The sequence below is a fragment of the Glycine max genome, chromosome 19 (assembly GCF_000004515.6).
Source record: "Glycine max cultivar Williams 82 chromosome 19, Glycine_max_v4.0, whole genome shotgun sequence".
NCBI lineage: Eukaryota > Viridiplantae > Streptophyta > Magnoliopsida > Fabales > Fabaceae > Glycine > Glycine max.
Genome location: NC_038255.2, coordinates 39,448,072 through 39,456,117, shown reverse-complemented (window position 1 = coordinate 39,456,117; position 8,046 = coordinate 39,448,072).

The window sequence follows — 8,046 nt, the reverse complement described above, 5'->3', positions numbered from 1 at the left end:
AAAAATTAATATAGTAATGATTAATGATTAAACAAATTTATATGAGAATGATTATGTATTTACATGTTTAACTGAATTATGTATTTTATTGAATAATGTATTTATTAGATTTATATGACATTTTAATGAAAATGTGTAGTAATTTTTTTTTTGTAAATAGTTATATTTGTGTTAATAACAAATGAATTTATTGTATAATTTTTTGTCATTGAATTGAATTTGTTAAATGTTTTATTAAAATGGACGAAGACCAATGGATGTATGATAGTATGATGTCTGAAGAAGTTGACATGAATGTTGAAAATGAGGAAGATGCTGACGTTAAAGTAGAACATGTTGATTGCTCTGATGTCTTTAATACCTCTTAGGTATTTGTGTTATTTGTTATTGTTGTTACAATAATTATATTACATAAATGTTTACTGATGTCACACCTTATTTGAATTGTGTTATAGTTGTTTGTTAGTCGTGATGAAGTTTTACAATGGGCTCGATCGTTGACTCATGACATTAGATTTATTGTCATTATAATGAGGTCAGACACCAATACTGGTGTTCGAGGAAGAGTCTCATTTCTGTTGATAACTTGCAAAAGGTGTGGTGAGTATAGGCCTAAAAAAACATAATTTGGTAAGAACATGCACTAACAGTAGAAAATGTGGATGTCCATTTAAGTTGTATGCAAAGCCAGTTTCAGGAGGAGAATGATAGATGGTGAAGTTAATTTGTGGGGTTCACAATCACAAAATGACAGTCATTTGTTGGGCATCCATATGTGGGTCGACTGACAATGGATGAGAATATTGTTGTTGTTGATATAATGAAGTTCATGGTGAAGCCAAGAAATATTTTGTTGACGTTGAAGGAATACAATGACAACAATTATACAATAATCAAACAAATTTACAATGCGAGACATGCTTACCGTTCTTCCATAAGAAGGAGTAACACCAAAATGCAACAACGGAATATGTTGCTTGATCGAGATCAATATATTCACTGGCATAGGTTGAAGGATGATAATGTTGTACATGACTTGTTCTAGAGTCATCCTGATGCAGTAAAGTTAAACAATTCTTGTAATTTGGTTTTTTTATCGACAATACCTACAAAACAAATAGGTACAAACTGTCGTTGCTTGATATTGTTGGTGTTACACCAACAAGAATGACATTCTTTGCTGTTTTTGCTTACTTGGAAAAAGAACATCTTAATAATGTTGTTTGGTCTCTACAGTGGTTTCAGGGTCTTTTCATGAGAGTTGATGCATTCCCCGGGGTTATTATCACCAACAGGGATTTCTCTTTGATGAATGCAGTGAAAACTGTATTCCTGGATGCTACGAACATGTTGTGTCGATTCCACATTGACAAGAATGTGATGACAAAGTGCAAAACCCTAGTTGCTTAAATGAATGCATGGGATTATATGATGGAGGCTTGAGGGAGTTTGTTTGACTGTCCATGTGAGAGTTCTTTTGATAAGTACCTTAAAAACTTTGAAATGACTTACTCTCTATGACCTATGTTTGTGGACTATGTGTGTCAAACATGGGTGATTCCGCACAAAGAAAGATTTGTGAAAGCATGAACCAACAAAGTGATGCATCTAAGAAACACAACCACTAACAGGTATCAATATTATTTTTTGTTTGTGTTCATTTGTTTAAGTATTGACTTAAATGAAAATGATGCGGTTGTTTACATGTTGTTATATATTTCATCTGTAGGGTTCTTTGGTCACTAAAGAGACTCCTACAAAACTCTATTGGTGACATATGCAGTGTTTGAGAAGCAATGAATAATATGATGACACTTCAACACACCCAGATTAAAGCATCTTTTGAGACAAGCACGCACGTGGTTAGACATGTGTTTAAAGTAACCTTGTACAAAAAATTACTTGGCATGGTATCAAGGTACGCATTAAATGAAATTGGTGCTGAGTATGAGCGTGTAGCTTATGCAGGCAAAAACCCTTCATGTTGTGAATGTGTGATGAGGAGTACTCACGATCTTCCATATGCATGTGAATTTAAATAACAAATTTTAAATATAGTCTTAGTTTTGGAAATCTTATCTAATCTAATCTTAGTCTTAATTTGGGAAATTTAATCTAATCTTACTCTTAATATGGAAAATCTAATCTAATGTAATCTTATATTACCATACATAATTAAATAAACAAAACTAGCCAAATTATATAAAAAGAAAGACTAACATATAAATCAGAAAAATTATCAACAAGACTAACCAAATAAATTCATACATTATAAAATTTCAATACATGATTAAATTTCACAAATGATTACAATAAACTAAAAATAACTAAGCTAATTTTTTTTAACAAAATCACTAAAAGTAAAAAAAATAACTACAATTTTTTTTACCAAACATAACACTATTTAGAAAAAACTTCAAAAAAAATAAATAAAATACCATACGGATCTAATTAAATTTCAATAAGATACAACAAATTTTTTTACCATACATAACAACATTTAATTTTTTTTTAAAAAAAAACTCACAAGAATTTTAAAAAAATTACAACAAAAAATAATTTTAAACATAATTTCCAGTTATTTATTTTTAATTTAAAAAAATTGTAAAAAAAAAATACCATACAAATTCACAATCTGTATCCATATGGAATTTTTTTAAAAAAAATTAGTTTTTCATTTTGAATTAATAATTTTTTTTAAAAAAATACCATACAGATGGCCACAACACAAAATAAACTTTAAAAAAACATTAACAAAAATTTACCAACAATAATTATTTTTTAATAACTAATTTTTTTTACCAAAAATAAAAAGAAAAAAGTTAAAATAATTTTATAAAATAAATAAAACCCATGCGGATTGGTAATCCATATGACCCATACGATCACCAATCCGTATGGGTTTTTTCCGGCAACATGCCATTTTTTTTGGCAAAGCTTAAAAAAAAACCAACACCAACAACAACAAACGCCAAAAACCAATTACATACAACAATACAATCATCCAATAACATCATAATAGCAAATAATCATTCAACACTTCAACAAAAACAACTTGAGAGAAAAGGGATCACTTACCTCGAAGATGATTACCCAACGAAAGAGAAGAATAACTGTTATGAAGACCAACAACCACCAATAGCAACAACTACCACCACAGAGGAAGACGAATGATAAGCAGAAGAGGAACAACCACGAAAATGAACGGTGATAGAAAGAAGAAGCGTCGTAGGAAGAGGAAGACGAAGGATCGTAGGAACAAGAAGAGGAAGAAGAAGATCGTAGGAAGAGGAAGAAGAATGATGCGCGTGCCGTATAGACAAAACTGTAACTTTATTTATATTTTAGGGAGAATGACATTTTTACCATTTCATCCTAGGTACTGGGTGCATCAAGTAACACTCATTACTCTAGACAACACTAACTACATGAACTAGCCCACACTACTTCAAAACCTGGCAACCAACTAAACGAGCAATTGGTACCATCATTGTTGGCGAAAAAACCAACACCACAGTCAAATTCTGCCTTCGATTGATAGCGTCCAAGTGGAGGTCCATTACAGACCACAACAAAGACTTCAGATTGTTCCTTGTCAAAAGAATGCCTCCAAAATCGGCATCCATGACAGATGAACATCGTCAAGCTTTATCTTCCATTCACATGTGCGCTATGGGATTTTATCATTCTAGGTTTAAATTTTTTTGCTATTTTCTTGCATCCTATAATTAGTGTCGTCGCGACGACGAAAAGGTCCATTGGAGACCCTAAGAGGGCTCATTTCTTCTCATTAACAGATAATTTAATGTGGCATTTCATCAAATCTTCGCCTTCGACCATCACCATAACCAAACCAAATCACTAGAAATAATATCGCAAACGCATGTGCCGGCTTCAGTGACAACCGTTAATCGTTAACTTCAACTCCACATATCAAAATAAATTTAAATTAAACGCTTATCTTGCATAAAGGGCAAATGTGTCAAACGCAAATACTTAAATATTTTCTAATTAAAAATAACAAAGGGGCAAACTAGTAAACAAATAGCTACACATTAAAATATAATAAACTACTGCAGTTAAGAAAAAATTTTAAAAACGTTTTTATTGAAAAAGGGTTATTTAAAAAATATTATTGATAAATAAAACATATAATATAGAAAAGATAAATACTAAAATAAAAAAAATATATAAGGGCTAAAACAAATAAAAATAACTTAATCCATTATTTTATGTTAATATAAAAATTTCATTTGAATTTAACCATACACTATAAAAATATAAAAAATAAAATTACATTATCATCTAATTATTTATTTTACAAAACAAATTGATTACACTTTATTAATTTTACGTGTAATACAAATCATATGTTAAACGTGTTTTTTAATTTTCAATGCACTTATATACCGCAACCTTCTCCTTTTCAACTTATTAACGGATCAGTTTCCATCAATGATCGTTTTCTGGAATTTTCTTTTGTATCCAGCATATTTTTGTCATATACCCAATAGTGGGAGGAGGGAAAAATAAAAAAATATAACCATCTTCATAGGCCCACACAAACACAAATATAGATAGTCCCAAAATCTCAGCATAGAATTATCTTTTGTTGGGATTCACAGATGAACCACAACGAATGGTCCCTAACAAGTAACAAACATGGCTTGCGACCCTTACTGATCATCCACCGTCTTCAACCAATGGTGTCATTAATCCCAACTCAAAAAACTATCATCGTCTAAAGCAAAACTTAATAAACCAAACCAGATACTTAGAGCATCTCCAGTGGGGGTGCTTTCATGATTTCTTAGACTAAAACGATTTTTTGTGAGTTCTTCTGCATTGAAGTATAATAATCTGGTAAAGTGGATTTCTTGGTTGCTAAGGATAGTTTCTTATATAAAAAACTATAATATTTGAATTTCTTATTATTTATTATGATTTCTTGCATTGGAGTAAAATCCTACCTGAGTTTCTTATGAATGATATGCGGAGACCATAAAAAATGATATGAAAATCAAAAAAAATAATTAAAAAGCTTAAATAAATTTCTTGTATTAGAGATACTCTTACATACTTAATCAACAAACACAGAAAAACAATATACAAACCTCAAAATGCCACTTCAAATAATGAATCACGAAACACATCACGACAGACGGTACCCGACCACCATCAGCAAAAGCATTCTTTTCTCTCCAAAAAAATGGTTTCCTCCCTACGAAGGCTCCGGCGGCATAGGGCGAACCATTACACCACAAACCATAATTCAATTAAAAAAAAAACATTATTTGCTAACGATAGGGCATCTTTGTCAAAAGCTCACAAATTACACTAAAAATAGTATAATAATGTAGGGACAAACATGTCAAATACCTAACCACGATTATAAAACATTAAACTGTTCAATAAGGTTTAGAAGATGCTATCTACACGTTTAATATTAAATTCATATATCTAACGGTCATTGTTCATTTTTTTTATCACCAAGCACACAGAAAATTCCTTGACGACCGTAGCCCACGCCGATAAATTGTTTATAAGTATATATTTTAATTTAAAATATAGATTGTTTAATTTATGACGGTGAAACTTTTCTTATTTAGTATCTACTACTGTAATGATGTTTAATTTAATATACACACACCTCACTGATGCATTATGCTCATTTTCTGATTAATTATTGACGAAATTGCAATTAATAACTTCTGTTGAGCCACTTGCACATATGAAATTAATATCAGGTGGCGCAAGAGGCTTCGGTGATGTTGTATGGTCTGTGGAATCCCACAAGAAACACCGTCACGTGACATTTACCTACGATAGTTTTGAAAATGAACAAGGTCCCTACTTTAACTACTTGTTTGTAATTTGCCCATGTAATTCGTGTGTCATTACTACATCTCAGGCCTTATGATTCGATGTATATGATAATATTATTATTGAAACTTATAATTTTAAAAATTAATGACAAATTATAAGACAAAACTTGTATACAGCTACTTATTTTTCAATGATATTTGGGGTTTCACTTTAATAATCCGCATAATTTTTTATAAAATATTTTATTATGCAAATTATTGGAGTGAAACTTTAATTTTAATTAAAAAATTGTATGAACAACACCTATAAAATTGTATCTAAGTTTTGTTTTAAATGATATGATAAAATATGTTTTTAATTCCTATATTATTAATGAATTTTATTTTTACTTCTCAAACCTTCATATTATGTCATTAGGTCTTTGAAATGTATAAGTGTTTTTAGTCTTTCATCATAACTTGGAATTAAAAAAGAGCAAAAATCAAAGATAAGCCCAAAGACTAAAAACATGTTTTTTTATAAATTACAATATGAAAGTTTTGTCTATATGCTTTTGGTTTTGGTGAAACTTGTATGTAAAGATTAAAAACATATTTTATTATAAATTATATCATACATTGGCTTAAATTAATCAATATACTATTTTACAAAACAATATTTTTTCATTGGCATAACCTTTTTTTATTATCCTCTTCTGTGCTCTAACTCTAAAAATTTGCTAGGCTTTCCTGGAAAACTTTTCTTATTTAGTATCTACTACTGTAATGATGTTCAATTGACAAATTAAAATTACTTATTTCAAAAAAATAAAAAGATTAAATGTCTTAATTTAAAAATAAGAAGATTAAAATTATAATTTAACCTTAAAAAAATACATATTAGATTTTAGACCGTGCTATTTCTGAAAATGATATCATGTGTATATGGTAAGCTTCTTAGACAATTGGCATTCTTAACCCTAGATAGTTTGTAGGCGATTTTTGTATTTATTTATTTGTCTGCATCTGAAGATATGAAATTATTGAATGAACGGACAGTGTCTGGTTGAAATGATACTCAATCAGTTTTAAATATTATAACTGCAACATACAACTTCTCTAGTTTAACTCTTTTACTCTCACGTTGCTACTGTGCATTTCTTCTTTATATACACAACCATTAACTTAGGGTACTTGGCATAACCTTAATTTGAATATTTTTTTGGTTGCAGTGAAAGGAAGCTGAAAAAGAGTGATCTAGAACGAGGTGGGATCCAAATTTTTACAATCTACTTTAATTTGAATCTTTCATCTTAATTCACTTTCATTTCAACCCACTTTAATTACCTGCATTAGATTGATAACTGAAAGCATGCATGCCATGACATTTGAGTATGCTTCCCTCTCAAGTTGCTTAATTTCATCATCATATATTTACATCGTCCATGCAATCTGAATTGTGGAACAGAAGCTGTAGCTGAAAGAATTTACTTCTTTGTTGTTTGTTTTTCTTGAAATGAAATCTTGTTCTTGTTTCTTCTTGTTAATTCTTTGATGGCTTCTAATACCTATGCAAACCCCGTCCCAGAGAAAGAAAAGAAAACAGAATTCTCACACTGTGTGCTGCTTAGACTTGTGAATTGTGATTGCTATTTTCCAGTTAAGAATAGAAAGTTTGTATGTAGGAATAACATTTTCAGTGCCATTCACCATAGTCAAACTTCCCCTGCTTATATTTGGTACACGTTGCAAATTATAACTTGATAATTAAATAATTCATCACAAAATGATAAATAGTAGTAATAAGAGGAAGTCCTTCCAAGTTCCAATATTATTGGACATAGAATCATGGAGTAATATTTTTAGTTAATCACTTTCTGGTTTCTAGACGAGGATCTCCCTAAATAGACATCTTAACCAAAGTAGTAATATTCAGTTTAAGGTAGATTTTGTCAAAAGTGAGCTTTGATTTTTCATGTGGACTTTGATTATGGGTTGGGGCAATTGCAATATTATGTGGACTTTGATCTATATGGGTTATTTTGTTTCCTGCATCCCATAGAAATATTAAAATACCCAAATTCTTCTGAATTTTTTTTTTAAGAGACCAAATTTTTCTAAATGAGTGCTGCAAATTAATAACAACAATAATGTTTTATTTTTGTGTAACTAAGAGGTATGTTTGATTTTTATTTGACATCCAACTAATTTCCTTTCCCCAAGTTAGTTTATTTTGAATAAA